The sequence below is a fragment of the Mandrillus leucophaeus genome, unplaced genomic scaffold, assembly GCF_000951045.1.
Source record: "Mandrillus leucophaeus isolate KB7577 unplaced genomic scaffold, Mleu.le_1.0 Scaffold193, whole genome shotgun sequence".
Lineage (NCBI taxonomy): Eukaryota > Metazoa > Chordata > Mammalia > Primates > Cercopithecidae > Mandrillus > Mandrillus leucophaeus.
The window spans coordinates 379,587-405,672 of NW_012101954.1; the positions used below are offsets into that span (position 1 = coordinate 379,587).

The following is a 26,086-nucleotide window of genomic DNA, read 5'->3' on the forward strand; positions in this document are numbered from 1 at the left end:
CTTTGTGCTACCTTTTTTTTTTTTTTGAGACGGAGTCTCGCTCTGTCGCCCAGGCTGGAGAGCAGTGGTGCGATCTCCATTCACTGCAAGCTCCGCCTCCCGAGTTCACGCCATTCTCCTGCCTCAGCCCCCAGAGTAGCCGGGACTACAGGCGCCCGCCACCGCGCCCGGCTAATTTTTGTATTTTCAGTAGAGCGGGGTTTCACCGTGTTAGCCAGGGTGGTCTCGGTCTCCCGACCTCGTGATCCGCCCGTCTCGGCCTCCCAAAGTGCTGGGATTACAGGCGTGAGCCACCGCGCCCGGCCCTTTAGTTTGTATGTTAAATATTTGTTTTATACTTGCTTCATAAAAACTGATATAAAATAATTATGCTGTGTAAAAGAAGTGAGATACAAAAGAATATATACTGTATTATTACATTTATTAAAAGTCCAAGAACATGCTAATTATTCTACAGTGACAGAAACCAGATAAGCGGTTGTCTGGCAAGAAGAGAGCAAGAAGGCAGAATTAAATGGGCATCAGAAAGCTTTTGAGAGTGATGGATATGTTCATTAACTGGATTATCGTGATGATGTATGTACGTCAAAACTGCACAAATTATATACTTTAAATGTGTGCAGTCTATATCAATAAAACTACTTAAAAAAAAAGAGGGTCTAAGAACTAAAAAGTGTTTTAAGATGTTTTACTTTATTTCACTTTAGCCCTTCAACAACTGGAGACAGACAATTAAATCAGCATTTACAATACCAAGCCATTTAGAAAATAAATAATTTGGAAGTTTTCCTTCTTTTCTATGTTCTAAAACAATTTATTTAGCATTAGGATTATTTGAACTCCATAAATGTAGCAGAATTTTCCTGTTAAACCATTTGGACTTCATGTTTTTTATTTTTCAGTGAGATAGTTATTTCATAACTTCAAAAACTTATTCAATGGAAATTGTGCTATTTAACTTCCAATATCTACTTGAGTCAATTTTGGTAAACTATATTGTCACACATAATTATCCATTTCATTTTAGTTTTCAAATTTGTTTACGTAAAGGTATGTAAATTAATCTTGTTATAAAAACTACCCTTTGTCAATGGTTACTTACCACTTATCATTTGTTATTCTGTATATTTGTAATTTCTATTAGGTTAATTTATTTGCTTCATTAAACAATTCAAGATACACATCTTTTTTTTTTTTTTTTTTTTGAGACAGAGTCTCGCTCTGTCGCCCAGGCTGGAGTGCGGTGGCACGATCTCGGCTCACTGCAAACTCTGCCTTCCAGATTCAAGCAATTCTCCTGCCTCAGCCTCCCGAGTAGCTGGGATTACAGGCGCATGCCACCATGCGCAGCTAAGTTTTTGTATTTAGTAGAGATGGGGTTTCACCATGTTAGACAGAATGGTCTTGATCTCCTGACCTCGTGATCTGCCTGCTTCGGCCTCCCAAAGTGTTGGGATTACTGGTGTGAGCTATGGCGCTCAGCCAAGATAAAAATCTTAATTTTTGAATCAGATGTTTTTCTGTTCTCTTACTAATTTCTCTTTTTATCTTTATTATTTATTCTCTTGTGCTTTCCTTTGATTTACTTGTTTTTCTTTTTCTAACTTTCTAAGTTTGGAATTTACTTATTTCCCTTTCTTCATTTATAATATGTACTGAAGATTATAGATTTTCCCGATTAGTGCCTTACCTTTTTTTTGTTTTAAGAATCTGATATGCTGTGTTTTCATTTCGTTAAGTTTCAGAAATCCTTTATTTCAGTTTCTATTTTCCTTACATTCAATAGTTGTTTTCAGTTTTCCAGATGGAAGGGCCTTTCTGCTTTTTTATAAATTTCATTTTTAATTTCTAGTTTTGTTGCATGGTGATCATAATTATAATATTTCTACTTTATGAAATTACTAATGTCTTCCTTGTGACCTAATATATGAACTATTTTTATGAATGTAAATTGTTTGCTTGGGAAAATGATATACTACACTAACTCTTCAACTTTTCTGTAGGGTTTTTTTTCCTGTAGATTTTTAAAACTTCAAAATAAATGAGATCTAGAAAATCCCTTTGCATTGAAAATAAAGAAATATACTTGTGAATAAGCCATCCGTCAAGTAAGATATCATAGTGAGTATTCAAATATATTTTTAACTGTATAATGTAAGTCTACACATAAAAATATGTAACATGCAACTAAAGAAGTAGTTACAAGAAAATGGATGATCCAGGCCGGGCGCAGTGGCTCACACCTGTAATCCCACCACTTTGGGAGGCCGAGACGGGCGGATCACGAGGTCAAGAGATCGAGACCATCCTGGCTAACATGGGAAAACCCCGTCTCTACTAAAAATACAAAAAAAACTATCCGGGCGTGGTGGCAGGCGCCTGTAGTCCCAGCTACTCGGGAAGCCGAGGCAGGAGAATGGCGTGAACCCGGGAGGAGGAGCTTGCAGTGAGCCGAGATCCGGCTACTGCACTCCAGCCTGGGCGACAGAGTAAGGCTCCGTCTCAAAAAAAAAAAAAAAAAGAAAAAGAAAATGGATGATCCTAATTACTAGAAAAGAAAGAAACTGAAAAAATAAGCCTGATGAAAATAGAAAGGAGGAAGTTGTAAAGATAGGAGGCTCAGGCGCAGTGGCTCATGCCTGTAATCCCAGCACTTTGGGAGGCCAAGGCAGGTGGATCGCTTGAGCCCAGGAGTTCAAGACCAGCCTTGGCAACATGGTGAAACCCCATCTCTACCAAAAATACAAAAATTAGCCAGTTTCATAAACCGGTCTTAAAATAAATAAATAAATAAATAAATAGATTTTTAAAAAATTTAAGAGTAAAAAATAATATAGAATAGAGAGGATCAATAAACCAAGTTTGTTCTGTGAAAAGACATAAAAAGAAGAGAATGAGCTCCAGCGCGGAGTCGCTCGGGGAGGGCACCAGGTCACTGCAGCCAGAGCGGTCCGGAAGAGAGAGGAGGCACTGCCTCCACAACAGCAACTGCACCCACGATGCAGAGCATCAAGTGCGTGGTGGTGGGTGATGGAGCTGTGGGCAAGACGTGCCTGCTCATCTGCTACACAACTAACGCTTTCCCCAAAGAGTACATCCCCACTGTGTTCGACAATTACAGGACGCAGAGCGCAGTTGACAGGCGCACAGTGAACCTGAACCTGTGGGACACTGCGGGCCAGGAGGAGTATGACCGCCGCCACACTCTCCTACCCTCAGACCAACGTCTTCGTCATCTGTTTCTCCATTGCCAGTCCGCCTTCCCATGAGAAGGTGCGGCCCAAGTGGCTTCCAGAGGTGTGCCACCACTGCCCTGATGTACCCATCCTGCTGGTGGGCACCAAGAAAGACCTGAGAGCCCAGCCTTACACCCTACGGCGCCTCAAGGAGCAGGGCCAGGCACCCATCACACCGCAGCAGGGCCAGGTACTGGTCAAGCAGATCCACGCTGTGTGCTACCTTGAATGCTCAGCCCTGCAACAGGATGGTGTCAAGGAAGTGTTCGCCGAGGCTGTCCCGGCTGTGCTCAACCCCACGCCGATCAAGTGTGGGCGGTCCTGCGTCCTCTTGTGACCCTGGCACTTGGCTTGGAGGCTGCCCCTGCCCTCCCCCACCAGTTGCACCTTGGTGCCTTGTCCACCCCAGCTGTGCCTTAAGGACTAATTCTGGCACCCCTTTCCAGGGGGATCCCTGAATGCTTTTTTTCTCTGAGCGCCTTTTTCCCTTAAGGAGGCCTGCAGAGAAAGGAGCTTTGGGCTCTGCCCCCCTCTGGTTGGGAACACTGGGTATTCTCATGAACTCATCCAAGCCAAGGTTGGACCCCTCCCCAAGAGGCCAACCCAGTGCCGCCTCCCATTTTCCGCTGCTGACCAGTTCATTCAGCTTTCCACACAGTTGTTGCTTGCCTATTGTGGTGACTCCTCAGGTTAGGGGCTCTCAGCCATCTCTAACCTCTGTCCTGGCTGCTCTTGGAATTGCACCCCCAAGATGCTCTCTCCCTTCTCCAATGAGGGAACCACAGAATCCTGAGAGGGTGAATGTGCCCTAACCTGCTCCTCTGTGCCCAGGCCTTATGCATTTGCTGACTGACTCAGCCCCCATGCTTCTGGGGGCCTTTCCTACCCCCATCAGCATCAATAAAACTTCCTGTCTCCAGTGGAAAAAAAAAAAAGAAGAAGAGATTGAAAGATGAGATTTAACTACCTATGCCATAGACATTAAAAGATAACATTAGGCTGTTATGAACAACTTTGCATCAATACATTTTAAAATTTAGATGAGATGGACACATTCCTTAAAAATTAACTTATCAAAACTCACTCAAAAATAAACAGAAAACCTAATAGCCTTATAGCCATTAAAGAAGTCCTATTGATGGTCAAAAATCCACCTACAAAGCATCAAGACCAGAGAGTGTCGCAGGTGAGTTCTTCTGAGCACTTATAGCAGTAAAATACTCCAATTTTACATAAACGATTCCAAAATACAGAAAGAAACAACTCCCCAACTCATTCTATGAGGCCAGCATAACTCTGATACTGAGTCCTGCAAGGACAGCTCATCAGTGAAAAATTCCAGGCTAATTCTTATCCATAAATGTAGACGCAAAAGTCCCAAACAATATGTTAGCAAAGTAAATCTAGCTACGTATAAAATAAACCAAGAGCCACGGGCATGGTGACTCATACCTGTAATCCCAGCACTTTTGGAGGCCGAGGCAGGAGGATTGCTTGAGCTCAGGATTTTGAGACCAGACTGGTCAGTGTGATTAAATCTCATCTCTACAAAAATTTATAAAAATTAACTGGGCATGGTGACACTTGCCTATAGTCCCAGCTACTTGGGAGGCTGAGATGGGAGGATGACTTGGGAGATCGAAGCTGCAGTGAGCTGAAGTCATGCCACTGCATTCCAGCCTGGGTAACAGTGAGACCCTGTCTAAAAAGATAAATAAATAAATAAAATAAAAAATACCAAGACCAAGTTGTGTTGTCTCAAAAATGACTCAGAAGTGGTTCAACATTTAAAAATCAATTGATATAACTCACCACAACATTAAAGCTGAACAATCATATCATTGTCTCAAGAAGTCCAGAATAAGCATATGATAAGATCAAACATCCATTCACAGTGAAATCTATTCACAATGAAAACTCTTATCATGCCGGGTGTGGTGGCTCATGCCTGTAATCCCAGCACTTTGGGAGGCTGAGACGGGCAAATCACGAGGTCAGGAGTTCGAGACCAGTCTGGCCAATATGGTGAAACCCTGTCTCTACCTAAAATACAAAAATTAGCTGGGCGCAGTGGCACAGCCTCTAGTCTTAGCTACTTGGGAGGCTGAGACAGGAGAATCACTTGAACCCAGGAGGTGGAGGTTGCAGTGGGCCGAGATTGCGCCATAGCACTCCAGCCTGGGTGACAGAGCAAGACTCCATCTCAAAAAAAACACAAAAAACAAAAAACACACAACTCTTATCAAACAGGAAGAGAAAGGAACTTCTACAACCTCACAGAGAGAATACAGTAAGGTGAAATTTAGGAAGCTTTTCTTTTTAGATCAGGGACAATTCCAGAATGCCACTATTACCACTTTTACCTGATATACACTCAAAGTACAAGCCAGAGCAGCAGAGCATGAACAATAAATAAAAGGCATGTTAACTGGAAAGATGTAAAATCATTAATATTCACAAAGGCTATAATTTTGTGTGTGGAACATCTAAAAGACTCTTCAGATTAAATTATTAAAATTCTTGGCCGGAAGCGGTGGCTCAAGCCTGTAATCCCAGCACTTTGGGAGGCCAAGGTGGGTGGATCATGAGGTCAGTAGTTCGAGATAAGCCTGGTCACATAGTGAAACCCCGTCTCTACTAAAAATACATACACACAAAAAAAATTAGGTGGGCATGATGGTGCGTGCCTGTAGTCCCAGCTACTTGGGAGGTTGAGGCAGGAGAATCGCTTGAACCCGGGAGGCGGAAGTTGCAGTGAGCCAAGATAATGCCACTGCACTCCAGCCTGGGCGATATAGCAAGACTCTGTCTCAAAAAAAAAAAAAAAAAAAAATCTTAAGTGAGTGCAGAAGGCAGAATAATGTGACCACCACCACTATCCCCGTCTCCCACACCCATCCAAAGATGTCTATATCCTGATCCTTGGATGTTGTGAATATGCTTGGTTACATGACAAAGGTGAATTACTGTCATATGGAATTAAGACTGCTAATAAGCCGCCCTTAAAATAGGAAGATTATCCTGGACTAACCAGATGGACCCAATGTAATCACAAGTGTCTTTTTAAGTGGAAGACAAAATAAGATGACAGACCAGAAAGATGGCAACTTGAGGAGGACTCAAAGTTGCTGGCTTTGATAATGGAGGAGGAAAGCTAGCAGTCAAGGAATATGAACAGTCTCTAAAAGCTGAAAAGGGGAAGGAAATGGATTCTGCCCTTGAGCCTCCAGAAAGGAACTCAGCCTGCCAACACCTTGACTTTAGCCCAATGAAACCCATTCAGACTTCTGAACTACACAACTGTAAGATAATAAATCTATGTTGTTGTTGTTTTTATTTATCTTATTTACTTATTTTGAAACTGAGTTTCACTCTTGTTGCCCAGGCTAGAGTACAGTGGCACGATCTCGGCAAACTGCAACCTCCGTCTCCTGTGCTCAAGCGATTCTCCTGCATCAGCCTCCTGAATAGCTGGGATTACAAGTGCGCACCACCATGCCTGGCTCATTTTTGTATTTTTAGTAGGGATGGAGCTTCGCCATGTTGGCCAGGCTGGTCTCAAACTCCTGACCTCAGGTGATCTGCCTGCCTCAGCCTCTCAAAGTGCTGGGATTACAGGCATGAGCCACCTTGTGTTATTATTTTTAAACAGAGATGGTGACTCACTGTGTTGCCCAGGTCGGTCTCGAATTTCTGGGCTCCAGTGATACTCCCACCTTGGCCTCCCAAAGTGCTGGGATTGCAGGCATGAGCCAATGTTCCCAGCCTCTATGTTGTTTTAAGCCACTAAGTTTATGGTAATTTATCACAGCAGCTATAGAAAACTAATACAGTGAGTTTAGGAAGACTGCTGGAGACAAGGTCAATATACAAAAATAAATTGTTTTTCTATAACACCAATAAACAAAAAATAAAATGTCAGAAAACTTATTTACGATGACATCAAAAATTTAAATACCCAGCCGGGTGTGGTGGCTCATGCCTGTAATCTCAGCACTTTGGGAGGCCAAAGTGGGTGGGTCATTTGAGGTCAGGAGTTTGAGACCAGCCTGGCCAACATGGTAAACCCTGTCTCTACTAAAAACACAAAAATTAGCTGAGCGTGGTGGCAGTAGTGGCACGTGCCTGTAATCCCAGCTACCCGGGAGGCTGAGGCAGGAGAATCACTTGAGCCTGGAAGGTGGTGGTTGCAGTGAGCTGAGATCACGCCACTGCACTTCAGTCCGGGCGACAAAGTGAGACACTGTCTCAAAAAACAAAAAAATTTTTTAAAAATATTATACACCCAAAAATACATCTAACAAATTATGTCCATGATATCTATTCAGAAAATTGGGCTGGGCACAGTGGCTCATGCCTATAATCCCAGCACTTTGGGAGGCCAAGGTGGGAGGATCACTAGAGTCCACGAGTTTGAGAGCAGCCTGGGCAACACAGCAAAACCCTGTCTCTACAAAAATACAAAAATTTGTTTGTCATGGTGGCATGTGCCTATGGTCCTAGCTACTTAGGAGGCTGAGGTGGAAGGATCACCTGAGCCTAGGAGGTCGAGGCTCCAGTAAGCTATGATTGCACCACTTACTCTAGCCTAGAAGAGAGAGCAAGACCCTGTCTCAAAAAACAGAAAAGAAAATTAAGTTGTTAAGAGAAGTCAAGGAGGGAGGAAACAATCATATGAACCATATTCACATTGGAAGACAATATTGAGATGCTAATTCTCCCCAAATTCATCTATAACTTAATGCATTTCTAATCCAAATTCCAGCTTTTTTTTTCCTAGAGGAACTTAATAGCTAAGTTCAATACTTTGCTAGAAGAACTCATGGGACTCAGCGTAGTTGTACTCACAGCTAACATTTATTATATCATAAACACTTTAAGGATACACAGCCAGATCAGCAAGGGAAAAAAAACACATCAGGTAGTGTCTGTAGGAATTCATCTGCAGGTTTCCCATGCTCTCCAACTCTTGAGAAAGTGCACGCTCTCTCAGTGAAAATGCAGCTATGCGTGTGCACTGTTTCTGCCCCAAAGAAGCTGGGTAGAGACTCTGAATCTAGGGGTTTTATTGAGGACTGGTCACTTAGGCACCTTCCTCCCACCAAAATTTCAGACTCCCACAAGGAAAACAGGTATTAGCAGCTACAGTGGGCAAAACAACCTGATCAGTGTAGGAAAGGTTTCGAAAGCCAAGTTCCCAGACACAGCCAGGGACCAATTGTGCAAGCAGGCTTTTCTGAAGGTACCAGTTTCAGGCCTACTATATTAGCTCATTCATGTACAAGTTATGTCTATGAAATATAACATACAACAATTCACAATAAAAGATGTTAAAAAAAATAGTGCAAATCAAAAACACAATTAGGGCCAGGCACAGTGGCTCATGCGTTGAATCCTAGCACTTTAGGAGGCTAAGGCAGGAGGACTGCTTGAGACCAGGAGTTCAGGACCAGCCTGGGCAACACAGCAAGACTCTGTGTCTACAAAAAATTTTAGAAATTAAAAAAACAAAAAACAAACAAACAAAAAACCACAATGAAGTCTCATCCTACCCCAGTTAAGATAGCTATTATCAAAAAGACAGAAAATAACAAATGCTGGTGAGGATGCAGAGAAAAGAGAACTCTTACACTTCCACTGCTGGTGGGAATATAAACTAGTACAGCCACTATGGAGAATAGTATGGAAGTTCCTCAAATAACTACAAATAGACCTACCATATGATGCAGCGATCCCACTACTGAGCACTTATCCAAAGGAAAAGATGTCAGTATATCAAAGAGACATTTGCACCCCCATGCTTACTGCAGCACTATTCACAATAGCCAAGATATGGAATCAACCAAGGTGTTCAACAAGCACTGAATGAATTAAAAAAAAAAAAAAAATAGTACATATACACAACAGAATACTATTCAGCCATAAAAAAGAATAAAATCCTGTTATTCACAGCAACATGGAACCTGAAGACATTACGTTAGGTGGAATAAAGAACAGAAAGTTAAACACCACATGTTCTCACTCATATGTGGAACCTAAAAATTGTTGCTCTCATAGAAGTAAAACGTAGAACAGAGGGCACTAGAAGCTGGGAAGGGTAGAGGGAAAGGCATAGGGGGAGACTTGTTAAAGAATACAAAATTGGTTGGGTGTGGTGGCTCATGCCTGTAATCCCAGCACTTTGGGAGGCCGAGGTGGGTGGATGATCTGAAGTCAGGAGTTCGAGACCAGCCTGACCAACATGGAGAAACCCTGTCTCTACTAAAAATGCAAAATTAGCCAGGGGTGGTGGCACATGCCTATAATCCCAGCTACTTGGGAGGCTGAGACAGGAAAATTGCTTGAACCCAGGAGGCAGAGGTTGCAGTGAGCCAAGAACGCACCATTGCACTCCAGTCTGGGCAACAAAAGTGAAACTCCGTCTCAAAAAAAAAAATACAAAATTACAGCTAGATGGGAAGAATAAGTTCGGTGTTCTGTAGCACTACAGGATGACAGTTAACAATAATGTACTATACAGTTTCAAATAGCTAGGAGGAGGATATTGAATGCTCCCAACACAAAGAAATGATAAATGTTTTAAGATGACAGATATGCTAATTACCCTGATCTGATCATTATACAGTATATGTATCAAAATATCACTATGAACCCCATAAATTGTTGGGGTACAATTATGTCAATTTAAAGAAATGTAAAAATGAAAAAAATCATCGACTAAAATTATGTTAAATCCATTTAAAAAGCCAAAGTAGAAGATATTTGCTATACATATGTGTATGTATGTACATACAAAAATGTAGATAACTATATATAAATATATTTATACATACATAAAACAAAGACAACTCAACAGAGAAGACAGAAAACTTAAAAAGGGACAGTAAAAAAGAGGAAATAGCCCATAAACACATCAAGGTACTCATCTTCACTAACAATCAGAGAAATTAAAGCTGCCAGAAAAATACTACTATACGTGAATATACCAGATTGGAAAATAAAAATATATATAATATAAAGCATTAGCCAGCATGCAGAGCAATGGAAAATCTAATACACTGGTGGGAGTGCAAGCACTTTTGAAAACAATTTAGTATTACATAGTAAGGTAAAACATACACACTCTTTGACCTATCAGTTTGTAATTAATTCAATAAAAACTTCCCCTAGGGGCCGGGCATGGTGGCTTACGCCTCTAATCCCAGCACTTAGGGAGGCCGAGGCAGGGAGATCACCTGAGGTCAGGAGTTCCAGACCATCCTGGCCAGCATGGCAAAACCCTATCTCTACTAAAAATACAAAAATTAGCCAGGCATGATGGTGCACGCCTATAATCCCAGCTACTCAGGAAGCTGAGACATGAGAATCTCTTGAACCCAGCAGGTAGAGGTTGCAGTGAGCCAACATCACACCACTGCACTCCAGCCTGGGTGACAGAGTGAGACTCCTTCTCAAAAAACAAAACAAAACTTCCTTTGTGGAGGACAAAGGGGCTGGGGAGTGACTTAATCACCAATGGCCAATTATTTAATCAGTCATGTCTAGGTAAGGAAGCCTACATAAAAATCCAGAAGGATAGGGCTTAGGGAGCTTCTGGGTTGGTGAGAACATGTAGAGATGGTGGGAGGCTGGTGTGCCTGGAGAAGGCATGGAAGTGCCATACCCCTTCCCACATACCTTGTCCTGTGTATTTCTTGCAGCTGGCTGCTTCTGAGTTGTTTATAATAAGCTGATAATCTAGTAAGGAAACTGTTCTGTGAGCTGAATGTGGAGGACTTACCACTTGTGATTGTAGTGTGAAGTGAGGGGTCTGGAATGGGGGTGGACAGGGAGGAGTTAACATATGGGGTCTGCACTAACTCCTGGCAGTTAGAGTCAGAATTGAGCTAAATGTAGGACACCCAGTGTCTGCTAAAGAACTGAACTATTGTGGGGAAAAAAAACACCACACATTTGGTGACAGAAGTGAAGAATTATTATATGGGTACAGAGTACAGAGGAAATGGAGTTTTCTTTACAGTGGTATACATATAAAATGAAATATTCAGCCTTTAAAAAGAAACAAATCGACTAGATGCAGTGGCTCATGCTTGAATTCCAGCACTTTGGGAGGCCAAGGCAGGAGTATTGCTTGAGCCCAGGAGTTCAAGACCAGCCTAGGCAATATAGCGAGACCCAGAATCTACAAAAAACAAAAAAGTTAGCCAGGCATGGTGGTGCACTCCTGTAGTCTCACCTTCTTGGGAGGCTGAGGCAGAAGGATCACTTGAGCCCAGGAGTTCAAGGCTGCAGTGAGCTATGATCATTCTACTGCACTCCACCCTGTATAGCTGAGCAAGACCCTGTCTGAAAAATAATAAAATACAATTAAATTAAATAATAAATTTAAAAAAAAAAATCCTGCAACATGAGATGGACCTTGAAGCCATTATGCAAAGTGAAATAAACCAGTCACAGGACAAATACTGCAAGATTCCACTGCAATGAGGTATCTAAAATAGGCAAACTCATAGAAGGAAGGAGGGGCACAGTGGTCGCCAGCGTAGGGGCTTTCAGGAAATGGGAAGTTGTTAATCAAAAAGTATAAAGTTTCAGTAATGCATTCTAGAGATCTGCCATACAACACTGTGGCTATGTGGTACTATACATGTAAAACTCTGTTAAGAGGTTAAGAAAAACAATTACAAATTTTTTTAGAGACAAGGTATCGCTCTGTCACCCAGGCTAGAGTGCAGTGGCAAAATTATAGTTCACTGCAGCCTCCAACTCCTAGGCTCAAGTGATTCTCCTGTCTCAGCCTCTGGAGAATCTGGAACTACAGGTGCATGCCATCATGCTCGACAAATTTTTTTAAATTTTTTGTAGAGATAAGTCTCCCGTCGTTGCCAGGCTGGTCTTGAACTCCCGGCCTCAAGAGATCTTTCTTCCTCAGCCTCCCAAAGTGCTGGGGTTACAGAAGTGAGCTACCATCCCAGCCAAAATTACTATTAAAAAAAAAAAGAAAAGAAAAACTATATCTACAACATGGAAGAATCTCACAAACATAATGATGCAAACTAGAAAGACTCAGTAGAATACATATAGTATCATCCCATTTATAGAGCTCAAAACCATGCAAAACTGAACTGTATTATTTACAGATGCATAGATCAGGGCAAACTACGAAGACAAGAAAAGCATTATCATAAAAATTGGGACAATAGGGCCTGGCGTGGTAGCTCATGCCTGTAATTCCACTACTTTGGGAGGCTGAGGCGAGCGGATTACCAAAGGTCAGGAGTTTGAGACCAGCCTGGCCAACATGGTGTAACCCCGTCTCTACTAAAAATAGAAAAAATTAGCCGGGTATGGTGGTAGGCGCCTGTAATCCAAGCTACTCAGGAGGCTGAGGCAGAAGAATCACTTGAACCCAGGAGGTGAAGGTTGCAGTGAGCCAAGATCATGCCACTGCACTCCAGCCTGGGCAACAGGAGCAAAACTCCATCTCAAAATAAATAAATAAATAATTGGGACAATAGTTATCCCTAACATAGGGAGGAGGTATGAAGAGAAAGATACACTTCTGGGGTCCTGGGATCCTGGTAATACTCTATTTCTTTCTTGATCTAGATGATGATTATGTATAACTGTAATTTTATACTGAGTCTTCACGTTTACTATGGATACAATATAATTTTTATGCATAACTAAACTTCATAATTTCTTTGTAACTATTCTTTAAATTATGTAAGTTTTTTTATTTTTTTATTTTTTTGAGACAGATTCTCACTCTGTTGCCCAGGCTGGAGTGCAATGGCATGATCGTGATCTAGGCTCACTGCAACCTCCACTGCCCAGGTTCAAACGATTCTCGTGCCTCTGCCTCCCGAGTAGCTGGGATTACAGACATGGGCCACCATGGCCGGTTAATTTTTGTATTTTAGTAGAGATGGGGTTTCACCATGTTGGCCAGGCTGGTCTCGAACTCCTGCCCTTAAGTGATCCACCTGCCTCAGCCTCCTGAAGTGCTGGGATTACAGGTGTGAGCCACTGTAACTCTTGGTTTCCAGCCAAATTATGTATATTTTTACAAATGTATCTTGGTCTCATAATAAATTTTTTTTTTTTTTTTTTGAAATGGAGTCTCACTCTGTCGCCAGGCTGGAGTGCAGTGGTGCAATCTCGGCTCACTGCAATCTCTTCCTCCTGGGTTCAAGTGATTATCCTGTCTCAGCCTCCCGAGTAGCTGGGATTACAGGTGTGTGCCCCCATGCTCAGCTGACTTTTACGTTTTTAGTAGAGATGGGGTTTCACCATGTTGGCCACACTGGTCTTGAACTCCTGACTTCATGATCCGCCTGCCTAGGCCTCCCAAAGTGCTGGGATTACAGGCGTGAGCCACCGCCCGGCCAATAAAAATATATTTTAAAAAAATTAGGCTGGGCACAGTGGCTCATGCCTGTAATTCCAGCACTTTGGGAGGCCAAGGTGGGTAGATCACCTGAGGTCAGGAGTTTGAGACCAGCCTGACTTGGTGAAACCCCATCTGTACCAAAAATATAAAAATCAGCTGGGCGCGGTAGCGTGTGCCCATAATCCCAGTTACCCAGGAGGCTGAGGCAGGAGAATTGCTTGAACCCAGGAGACAGAGGTTGTAGGGAGCTGCGATCATGCCACAGAACTCCAGCCTGAGCAACAGAATGAGACTCCATCTCAAAAAAAAAAAAAAAAAAAGGAAAAATTAGCAACAAATAACAGATAAAGAATTAGTATTAAAAACATATAAAGAATATCCAGTTCCAATGAACAAATGTTCAGGGAATATAAACACAACAGCTCACCAGAATATATATACACTAAGTAAACTTATGAAAAAATTGTCAAATTTTTCTAATAATTAATAACATGGAGCATCATTTCATACCTATTAAGCCAAAGAGAGAAGAATATTGCGAAAATTTATAAGATAAATGACAAGCATGAAGACTGATTTGTTAAAAGAAATAATTTGTTCAGATTTTTATTTTATTTTTTGGTAGACATGGAGTTTTGCCACGTTGCCCAGGCTGGTCTTGAACTCCCGGGCTCAAGCAATCCCTTACCTTGGCTTCCCAAAGTGCTGGGATCACAGGCATGAGCTACCGCGCCCAGCCAAGAAATGATTTAATATTGAAAAAAGCAGGCCAGGCGTGGTGGCTCACACCTGTAATCCCAGCACTTTGAGAGGCCAAAGTGGGCAAACTGCTTGAGCCTATGAGTTCGAGATCAGCCTGGACAACATGGCGAAACCCTATCTCTACAAAAAATCAAAAGCCCATCTCTACAATAAATACAAAAATTAGCCAGGTGTGGTGTTACACCCCTGTACTCCCAGCTGAGGTGGGAGGATCACTTGAGCCCGGGAGGTTGGAGCTGCAGTGAGCCCTGTCTTAAAAAAGAAAAGAAAAAAAAAAAAAATTCCTCAAGTGTCAGGTTAAAAAAGAAAGAAAAAAGAAAAACACTAAGTTATGAATACATTAAGGCTATAGCTACCTAAGAAATCTGTATAGCTAAATCTGTATAACTAATTTTATAGCTGAAATTTGGAAAGGACTCATGGAAAATAAAAATAGTTCAAGTGTTTGAAAGATAATATTATGACTGGAATATTTTTCTTGACATTGAGAATATGTTTCAATAAAATACAGGAACTTTTAAACAAAGTAAACTCAATAGTTCCCTGTCATTCCAGAGAACACAATCGGTATGTCATAACTCCAAAAACTTTCACTCTCGGTCTTCGACTTGTATTTTTCATTCAGCTAACATCTACAGTGACTACTCTGTGCCAGTCATGGTAGGCACTGAGGTACAGAGATGGGCAAGTCATTATTACTGCCTTCAAGGAGCTTATAGACTAGCAGAAAATAGACATGTCAACAAATAATTACAAAGCAATGAGATAAGTCCGACAATCAAGTCTTTTCTTAAAAGACTATGGCTTCACAGATTAAGGAAAAACAGGCAAAAGATAGAGAAGCTTTTCAAAGAACACTGAATTGGATCTTGAAGGACAAGTGGAACTTTACAGACAGGACTGAGGTTGTGAAGAAGACTAGTCTATGAGTGGTACAAAGGCTGAGGTAGAATAGTATGTGTTAAAGAAACAGAATGTTCAAAAGCCTCAAGTATCATGCTAAGGAGTTTAGATTTTATCCTACAGGTAATGGAGACCCTCACGGCCTTTCAGCACTGAAGTCCTAGGATTATTCTACGATTATCTTGGACCTCTTTTATTCTATCCTTTTTTTATCTTAGAAAAAAATATGTAAATTAAAAGATATATATATCTTTTAATTTTTAATATTTCTTACATGAAGATACAGAAAATAGAATTACACCCATGTACCCACTAACCAAATTTAAAAAGTTAAATTGGGCCCTATTCCCTCTCTTTTAAAGGCATAAAACATTTCAGAATGATTGACGAAGGAATCTCACTCTGTCATCCAGGCTGGAGTGCAGTGGTGCAATCTTGGCTAACTGCAGCCTCCTGGGTTCAAGCGATTCTCGTGCCTCAGCCTCCGCAGTAGCTAGAACCACAGGCGCACAGCACCACGCCCAGATAATTTTTGTATTTACTGCAGAGAGGGGGCTTCATCATGTTGGTCAGGCAAGTCTCTAATTCCTGGCCTCAGCTGATCCGCCTGCCTGTCTCCCAAAGTACTGGGATTATGGAGAAAGTCTGATGTTGTGGGACATGATTTAAAATCAGGCGCTCTTAGTTCAAATTCTGTATCTCTAGCACTTAATCGCCAAATGCTCTTTCTGTACAGAGACAACCTCTTTATGCTTCAGATTCTCCATGTCTAAAATGAGAACAATTTCATCCGCTTCTCTGGGTAATAATAACAGAACCCTTACTGTGTACTATGTAACAGGTAGTCTTCGAAGCATTTATTATTGCATACATTAAGTCGTTTAATCCTAACAAAAACGCCAGGAAGTAGAAGAGACCATTTCCCCCATATGATAGACGAAAACCAAGACACGTAGTGTTTCAGTAACGTGCAGTAGACACAGCTAAGCGTGAAGGAGCTAGAATTCGAACCCAAGCAATCTGATGCGGTATTCTTAATCACTTCGCTTTGCTGGGATATCGTGAAGCTACAGTTGTAAGATCATGGGTGCCAGGAACACGGCACACAGTAGACACTCAAAAACAAGAGTAGCCCAGTTCGTGATTATGGAAGGCCATAGAAAAAGTACAAAGTGTTTTCGTTGTTCCTCAGGAGGGACACGGAGGTAATAGTGCCAGAGGTCTGGGCTGGGATTACCCTGTGCGGGGCATCATGTTAGGCACCGGAGTACATGGGCAAGAACATGCCGGGTCCTAGCCCATACTCGGCCTCCGACGCTCCGGGAGACCTTGGCAGAGTTCGCCCCTGCCCTGGGCCTCTGTTTTCCCATCTGGGAACGTATTATGTATCTGCTGTCCTCCCAGGATGTTCGCCAGACTAAATGACTCAGCGGGGCGAGGCGAACCAGTGCAGGAAACGGAAGAACTCGTGCGGCCTCCAGCTCCAGGCGGGACAGCCAGAGCAGGGCTAGGTCAGCGCGGATCGACCCGTAGTTACGCGCGCGGCACTCACCTCGCATGCAGACTCCAAGCGGGCGGAACCAGGATACAAACTCCCCGCGGCGCGACCACGGCTGCCGCGCAGAGATCTCGCTCACTTCGCGCCGGAAGTCTGCCTATTCCGATTGGCTGCTTTCTGGGGAAACCGACCAATACTGTCGTACCCCCACGTCTGTTCCCGCCCCTCAGGCTGCTGGGGCGGGGTCGCCGTGCGGCGCCGGGAGGGGAACGTATCTCCAAACCCCAATCAGAGTCCGGACGGGAGGGTCAGGTGACTACGGTTACATCCCGGGCTTCCGGCGCTACTTGGGTCTTTGTTTTTGGTGTTTTAGAGTCAGTGAAGGCTTTAAAGGAAGTAGGAAGCTAGAACCCGGCTGTGGCGGGGTTGAAAAGCTCGGGCGTCTGAGAGCTGAGACTTGCCAGTTCCCACAGGCCAAGCCAGGCGTCTTCACCCCCGTCTCTTGGTTCCGACGGTGTGTCTCTGCGAGGTTTTGGCGGTCTTGCCTCTCCATCCCCTTAATAATGCTGGTCTCTTCACCCGTACCCCTCTACACGAGCAGGTGCAAATTGTCATTGAACCGGGAAAGGGGGCGCACACTCAGATGCCTCCAGGGACACGTGAGAAGCCATGCTTCTGTTTCAGCCTATTGCTGACACGCGGAAATGTGGGCCCTGTGGTGCCAGATCTTACTTTCTTTCCTTCCTCTCGTCTCCCCTCTCTACTTCCTTCCTTCTCTCCTTCCCTCCCGCCCTCCCTCCTCTTTGTGTGTGTGGTAAAATGTATCTAACATAAAATTCACCATTTTTAAGTGTACAGTTCAGTGGCATTAAGTACATTCACATTGTTGTGAAACCATCACCACTATCCATCTCCAGAACTTTTTCATTATCCCAAATAGAAAATCTGCCTATTACACAGTATCTTCCCATTATCCGCTTCTCACAACCCCTGATAGTCAATATTGCACTTTCTATCTGTAAATGCTAGGTACTGCATATAAATTGAATCATACAATAATTGCTCTTTTTTGATTGGGTTATTTCACTTAGCATTATGTCTTCAAAGAGCATCTATGTCGTAGCATGTATCAGAATTTCTTCCTTCTTGAGGCTGAATAATATTCCATTATACATGTATACTACATTTTGTTTATCCATTCATCCATATAAATGGATGCTTGGTTATTCCCACCTTTTGGCTATTGTGAATAATACTGCTGTGAAATTTGGTATACAAATAATCATTCTCCACGTAATACGCAGAAAGACTTTTCTAAAATGTAAAAATCTGTTCAAGTTACCACCCTCCTGAAAATCTTCTATTGTAAATTGAAACCAAAATATGATGCTATTAAACACTCCATAGAATAACTGAAATGAAAAAACTGACAATTCCCTTAGTTGCAAAGATGCAGAAATGGGACTCTCATACAGTGTTGATGGAAGTGTAAAATGGTATAATCACTTTGGAAACATCAGTCTCTACCGAAATTAAATTTACTCCTACCCTATACCCCAGAAATCCCATTTCTAGATATTTACCCCAAAAAATGAATGCCTTTGTTCACCAAAAGACTTATAGCAGCTTTATTCATAATAGCCAAAGGTAAAGAACTCAGATGTCCACCAATAGATGAATAGATACATTGTGGCTTATTCATATAACTGTATACTACTGTTGAAGAGTAATTTTAATATCAAATATAATCATACAGATATAAAATAAATGTTAGACATTTTATCTAACTCATTAATGAATGAGAGATCCAGAAAGATTACAACTGCTTCAATGGAAAATTCAAAGTACCTCACACACAGTCAAATGAGGAATAATGAAATAGCTACAAATATATACAAAAACTGGCAGAACTGATCAAATCCACAGCTCAGTAATCAATTGCATTCTACTGAAAACAATTTGCATTTCTATAGACAAGAAGTATCTATAGTTTGTAAAACCTCCGAGTTGTTCTGTAGCTCAAAGACAGTGAAAGGTTTAGAGTCCTCATACAATCAGACATCCTAGAAAGGTAAGCTGGACAGCTGGGTACCTTGTTTTTCAATGACACCCAGTAATCATTTCTTTGTTGTTTGTTTTTAGATGGAGTCTTGCTCTGTCACCCAGGCTGGAGTACAGTGGCGTGATTTCAGCTCACAGCAACCTCCACTTCCCGGGTTCAAGCGATTCTCCTGCCCCAGCTTCCTGAGCAGCTGGGCCTACAGGTACGGGCCACCACGCCTGGCTAATTTCTTGTATTTTTAGTAGAGATGGGGTTTCACCATGTTGGCCAGGCTGGTCATGAACTTCCGACCTCAGGTGATCTGCCCGCCTTGGCCTCCCAAAGTGCTGGGATTACAGGCTTGAGCCACTATTCCTGGCCCCAGTAATCTTTTTTAGACCATTTCAAAGCTTTTCTCAGTTTTTTTCTGTATTACAAAGTAATAGGAGAACAAACTACTGGTACATACAATATAGGTGAAGCTCAGACACTATGCTGAGCACAAAAAGAGGCAGATAAAAGAGTATATAGTGCATACCAGGTTACCTCTGGAGGCAGAGGTAGACTAGGAAGCTCCACAAGGAAATCTTATGGAGTGCTGGAAATTACATATCTATCTTACATAGACATTTAGTATATTTAAAGTAATATATAAATCATTTATATATAAAATCATTATATACATATAATCATTGAGATATGTATTTTTTCAATTTTTTAAAATTTGTTTTTATTTTTTGAGACAGGGTCTGGCTCTGTTTCCCAGACCAGAGTGCAGTGGTGCCATCTTCACTCAGTTCAACGTCCACCTCCCAGGCTCAAGCAATTCACCCACCTCAGCCTCCTGAGTAGCTGAGACCTCAGACACATGCCACCACACTTGGCTAATTTTTGTATTTTTAGTAGAAATGGGGTTTTGCCATGTTGCCCAGGCTGGTCTCGAACTCCTGGCTTTAAGTGATCTGCCAGCCTCAGCCTCCAAAAGTGCTGGAATTATAGCTGTGAGCCACCTTGCCTGGCCAAGGTATGTATTTAAGATTAATATGAGTGCACAAGCCTTTCATCACCCTACGCTAACATCCACAGAATCCTTCCAGATGGGAGGTAAAGGTTGCAGTGAGCTGAGATCACACCACTGCACTCCAACCTGGGTGACAAAAATAATCTATCTCAAAAAAAAAAAGACACACACACACACACACACACACAATCCTTCCAGCAGCTCCCATTTGCCTTCAAGCTGAAGACCAAACTCCAATTGAGTCCCTACTTCCTCTCATGTGTCATCTGTCCCTAATCCCCATTTTGCTGACATTTCCTCAAGGTGTTTTATAGTCTTTCCAGTTTCCTGGCCTTTGCCTCCAAATCATACCTCTCATTCATCTCAGGTCTCAGGACAACTTTTCTGCAAGTCGTTGGAGAAGTTGGGAAGTTGGAAAGCCTTACCTAATCCTCCAAATCTGCCTGTGTGTCCCTCCTGGGTTTTCCCAAAACATGAGTCAGCATTTGTATTGGTTGTATTGACACTATTAGTGTGCCTGTCTTCCTCTACAGAATATGCTCTCCATGAGGGTGTTCTTCAGGGCCTACCACAATGGCTGGCACTAGAGAAGGTCAGTGAAGACAAAAACAATAAGATAATTAAGGCCATGTGAGACAGCAACAATATTAGCTGAGTGTCACCCTTTATTGAGTTGTGAGTATCCAACCTCTCACTTTGGGGGATACTGTTTGAGCCTAAATAACATTAGTGGCTTTATTCATTTGGTAGATTGTTTGTATCTTCGCGTTGTCTCTATCCTGCTTTTTCCTTGGCCATTTTGCTGTTAGAAATCTGCTTGATTTACTCTGCGTTTTCCCATAGAGAAGGGTAGCCTGAGGAGTTATTTAACAATGATGTGTTTTGGCCAGGCACGGTGGCTCACGCCGGTAATCCTAGCACTTTGGGAGGCCGAGGCAGGCGGATCACAAGGTCAGGAGATCAAGACCATCCTGGCTAACACGGTGAAACCCCGTCTCTGCTAAAAATACAAAAAATTAGCCGGGCGTGGCGGCGTGCACCTGTAGTCCCAGCTACTCAGGAGGCTGAGGCCAGAGAATGGTGTGAACCTGGGAGGCGGAGTTTGTAGTGAGCCAAGATCGCACCACTGCACTCCAGCGTGGGTGACAGAGTGAGACTCTGTCTCCAAAAAAAAAAAAATAATAATGTGTTTTGTTTTTGCAACAAGTAAAAATTGACGTATTTCACCCACATGTTCATTAACAGATGAATGAACAAACAAAATGTGGTATATCTAACACGCTGGGTGTGGTGGCTTACAGCTGTAATCCCAGCATTTGGGGAGGCTGAGGTGGGTGGATCAGTTGAAGTAAGGAGTTCAAGACCAGCCTGGCCAACATAGTGAAACCTTGTCTCTACTAAAATTACAAAAAAATTAGCCGGACTTGGTGGCATGCCCCTGTAACCCCAGCTACTCGGGAGGTTGAGGCAGGAGAATTGCTTGAACCTGGCAGGTGGAGGTTGTAGTGAGCCAAGATTGTGCCACTGCACTCCAGCCTGGGCGACAGAGAGAGGCTCCATCTCAAAAAAAAAAATAGTAGTATATCCATACAGTGGAATATCATTCGGCCATGAAAAGGAGTGAAGCTCTGACACATGCTTCAACATTCTGAGTCAAATATGCCAGACACAAAAGAACAAATACTATCTGACTCCATTTATATGAAATATTTTGAATAGGCAAATTCATAGAGATAAAGTAGATTAGAGGTTTCTGGAACTGACAGTAGGAGGGAGGGAAGAATGAGAAGTTATTGCTTACTGGGTTCATAGTTCCCATTTGGGGGGATGAAAAAGTTAGAAATAGTAGCAATGGCTGTACAGCATTTTGAATGTAATTAATACCATTGAGTTCTACACATAAAAAGCTTAAAATGGCAGTTTATTTCATACATATTTTACCACACACACAAGCAGTTGCTGTGAAAAAAAACACAACATATTTTACACACACATGAAAGCCCCAGTCAAAACAGAAATAGATTTTCAGTTTTTCTTAAAAAAGATGAAAGAAGAAAGGGTGGGAGGGTGGGAGGGAAGGAGAGAAGGAAGGAAGGAGGGAGGGAAGGAGAGAAGGAAGGAGAGCGGGAAGGAAGAAGAGAGGGAAGAAGAGAGGAAGGAAGGAAAGAAAAGAAAGTAAGATCTAGCATCATCACAGGGCCCACATTCCCTTGAGCCAACAATAGGCTGAAACAAGCGTGGCTTCTGACGTGTCCCTGGAGGCATCTGAGTTTGTGTCATGTTTCCCCCATCAGTGACAATTTGCACCTGCTCAGGTAGAGAGGTACGTGTGGAACAGAGGCCAGCATTAATAAGGGGTTGGAGAGGAGAGACTGCCAAAGCCTTGCAGAGACAGACAAAAGAAAGTGTGGTTTTCCAGGACTGAAAACTCAGTCGCAGCAGCCCTGTCTCAGTTGTACCTGTGGGATTTTAATTTATAGAGGCAACTGAATTATGACAGAGAGACTAGTGTCTTTGAAGGAATGACTTACCACATTTCCTGAGAGGAGGGGCACACCACGCCATGCAGGGCCACATGGAGAAGAAGCATCAGGTTTGGTCAGGAGGCAGAAAGGAATGAAGGGAAAGCTTAAACCAGAACCTTTATTAGCATTTCAGCAGGAAAGGCAAGGCAGTGCAGGGAAAGTTGGGGACTGGCTGGTTTGAATAATTCTGGGAGGTTTTGGAGATTAGCAGTATCTCTAGGGGTTCTCTAGTACCTAGCCTTGGGTTAATTTAGGGCAGGGGAAGTATAGGCTTTGTGTTAGATAAAGGGGGTAGTTAGAGGTATGGACTTGGGACCAGTTAGAGGGTTTGTAATATAATTTTTTGGGTGCCCACAAAAGCAAGATCATAAGAAAGATGTAAACAACTTTCGCTGTTCATTTGGTCCTGTATGGCCTGAGCCACAAATGCGTTTGGCATAATAGCAGCTTCCAGGCATGAAAGAGCCAAAAGAAAAAAAAAAAAAAGACATCAAAAACACTACCTTTGCAGTAGACATCTGTAATCTTTGCCTGGAGAAAATCATCTACTTACAGCACCCTGACATGGCTTTGGAGAGCCACCTTTCTCAATTCAGCCAGGAAACCCATGCCAATGTGGGACTGACTTCTCAAGCCTAGGGGTGGCCATGCTACTTCAGCCTGGCCAATCAGTGTATCCTACTGGCTTGGCCTGATGACTCCAGCTGGGCCGATGAGAGCCCTCCCCAGGACTTTGGCTAGAATTTACCAGGAATGTGGTAATAGGTGTGCCTTTTCTGTTTGAGTTCCCAAACTGTTAAGATGTCATCCTGGATGTGGGACTGGGAGGGGAGCCTGCCTGAGGATGAAGCCACCGGAGAGGAGAGTGCAGGCAAGATAAGGAGATAAGTTGGGTTTTGGTAGAATTAATTGTCTGAGGCCTGGATCCTGCTGTGCTGGCAGCCACGTCCTAGACTTTGCAGTCATATAAGCCAATTAATTCCTGTTTATACTTAAAAAAAAAAGGCAAACTGCAAAACAGTAGCCATAGAATGATATGTTTATGTACAAAACAAGAGGGAAAATGATTCAGATATGTGTCAGCTAGCATATTCATTTAAACTTTTCTAATAAATAAGAAGCTAATAATCATGAATACCTGTTGGGAGTGGGAACTGGGTAGATGGAGGAATGAGTCGTAGAAATACTTTACTGTGGCCGGGCATGATGGCTTACGCCTGTAATCCCAACATTTTGGGAGGCCGAGGCAGGCAGATCACTTGAGGCCAGGAGTTCGAGACCAGTCTGGCCAACATGACAAAACCCCGTCTCTACTAAAAATACAAAACTTAGCTGGGCATGGTGGCATGCACCTCTAGTCCCAGCTAGTCAGGAGGCTGAGGTGGGAGAGTTGCTTGAACCAGGAGGCAGAGATTGCAGTGAGCCAAGATGGCGCCATTGCACTCCAGCCTGGGTGACAGCAAGACTCTGTCTCAAAAAAAAAGAAAAGAAATACTTCACTGTATACCCTTTCATATTTTTTGACGTTTGAACATGTGAGAATGTTACCTATTCATAATATGAAATACAGATATTTTATTTTTATTTTTTGTAGAGACAGAGTCTTGCTGTTGTCCAGGTTAGTCTTGAACTCCTGGCCTCAAGCAGTCCTCCTGCCTCAGCCTCCCAAAGTGCTGGGATTACAAGCGTGAGCCACCGTGCCCAGCCCAGACTTTTAAAAATACAAAAAACTTGAGGTTTATTTTATAAAGCCCTTATGAAGAACAAATCCTATTATAGCAAATACATTGAATTTTCAATGTACTGTGCTAGTAAGATATTTACACTCCTAACCACTCAGGAGCAAAGTAAACAAAGAACACTGTTAAGAGACCAGGTAGGTGGAGAAAGATCTTAATTAAACTTAAAGTTATACATAGTCTGCCTTTTGTTATGTTTTCTAAGAATATGTTAGAAGCAGTCTGAGATATTCAGTGGTAAGAACCATGCTCTTCTGAGAATATACGTTGTTATTCACAAGGAACTTCTGCTTCCAAGTAGGATGTAGTAGGTATCAGTAGGTTGTCACTCCTGCTACAACAACCAGAAAAACAAAAATGCACACATACAAAAAAAGGATAAATTATACAAATCACACACATATATATGTATATATTTATAGACAGTCTCACTCTGTCACCTAGGCTGGAGTGCAGTGGCGCCATCTCAGCTCACTGCAACCTCTGCCTCCTGAGTTCAAGTAACTCTCCCACCTCAGCCTCCGGACTAGCTGGGACTATAGATGTGTGCCACCATGCCCAGCTAAATTTTATGTTTTTAGTAGAGACAGGGTTTCACTATGTTGGCCAGGCTAGTCTCAAACTGCCTTGGCCTCCCAAAGTGCTGGGATTACAGGTGTGAGCCACTGCACCTGGCCCAAATCCCATTTTTAAAGACATAAGAACATCAGAGAGCAGTGGGATCAGAGAAAGAAGGGCCCATTGCTAAGTGAACTGGGATTGTTGGTCATTTTTTTCCCTGGGTGCATTTGTCAAAGCCAAAGATTGAGTGTGGTTTGCTGTGAACTTTTGATGGCCTCTCAGGCTATTGTTACAGACTAGAGTGTAAAGGTGCCCAGATAAGAGGCTTTTTTCCCCATGGGATATTTGCGGAATACTGGGGTAGACTGGACGCCAAGGGCTGCTAAGCTCGGGACCTAGACTGGAAAGGCAGAGTAAGGTCTCCTGCAGTCTCTTATTGTTTGGAATACGGAGTCCCTCTGAAGGGAGAGGCCTGCAACAAATACATGACGGGTCTCACTCTCAAGGTAATTAAAACCAGAGGTGGACGGCATCTAAGTAAAGCCACAACTCTCCCGAAATCAGCTCAATTTCTGATTGGATAGAATTATCATTCTTTTGAGCTACATTGGCTAACAGAAAATAGAGTCAACCATGCAGAGGAAAATATTATTAACTTCGACCTTTAAGGTTCTTTTATACACAATATTTGGCATACAATAAAAAAGTATTAGTCGGCAGGGTGCAATGGCTCACACCTGTAATCCCAGCACTTTGGGAGGCTGAGGCGGGTGGATCACTTGAGGTCAGGAGTTCAAGACCAGCCTAGCCAACATAGTGAAACCCCATCTCTAATAAAAATACAAAATTTAGGTGTGGTGGCACACACCTGTATTCCCAGCTACTCAGGAGGCTGAGGCAGAAGAATCGCTTGAACCCAGGAGGTGGAGTTTGCAGTGAACGGAGATCATGCCACTACACTCCAGCCTAGGTGACAGAGCGACACTCCATCTCAAAAAAAAAGAAAGAAAATCTATAAGGACAGAAAGATAAAATAGAAAGAACAATGTTAACTACAAAGTTCTTATTTAATGTCTCCCTAGAATACAATATTTAGCCAAGATTATTCATATAATCTTAGCATGTTTGTTGTAGAAAATAAAAGGGAATTTGTTTATTTAAATTATAAATAAACTCATTTTGTAATCATATAAATTCCTGTTAGAATCCTGGATCTAGTTTTTTCTTCACAGATTGCAAGTAACATAAAATAAAGCATCTACCAGATTTGAATCTAAATACCACACTTACTTTACAATTCTGAATTTTGGTTTCTACATTTGTAAAATAGAAATAGTAATACATGTCTCATAAGTTTAGTATGAAGATTAAGTGACATAAGGCCCTTGGTATAATGCCTGGTACAGA

At 42.4% G+C, this 26,086-nt stretch overlaps 1 protein-coding gene and 1 pseudogene across 1 annotated transcript in view; one reads left to right on the forward strand and one right to left on the reverse strand.

The window, feature by feature from the left end:
• Nucleotides 1-16,954, reverse strand: part of BLM (Bloom syndrome, RecQ helicase-like) — a 112,044-nt gene extending 95,090 nt beyond the window's left edge. The window contains exon 1 of the mRNA XM_011978387.1: nt 16,847-16,954. The gene's annotated coding sequence lies outside the window, so the exon portion shown is untranslated. The remainder of the gene's footprint in view (nt 1-16,846) is intronic.
• Nucleotides 3,000-3,696, forward strand: LOC105538491 (annotated as a pseudogene).
• Nucleotides 16,955-26,086: the final 9,132 nt, after the last annotated feature.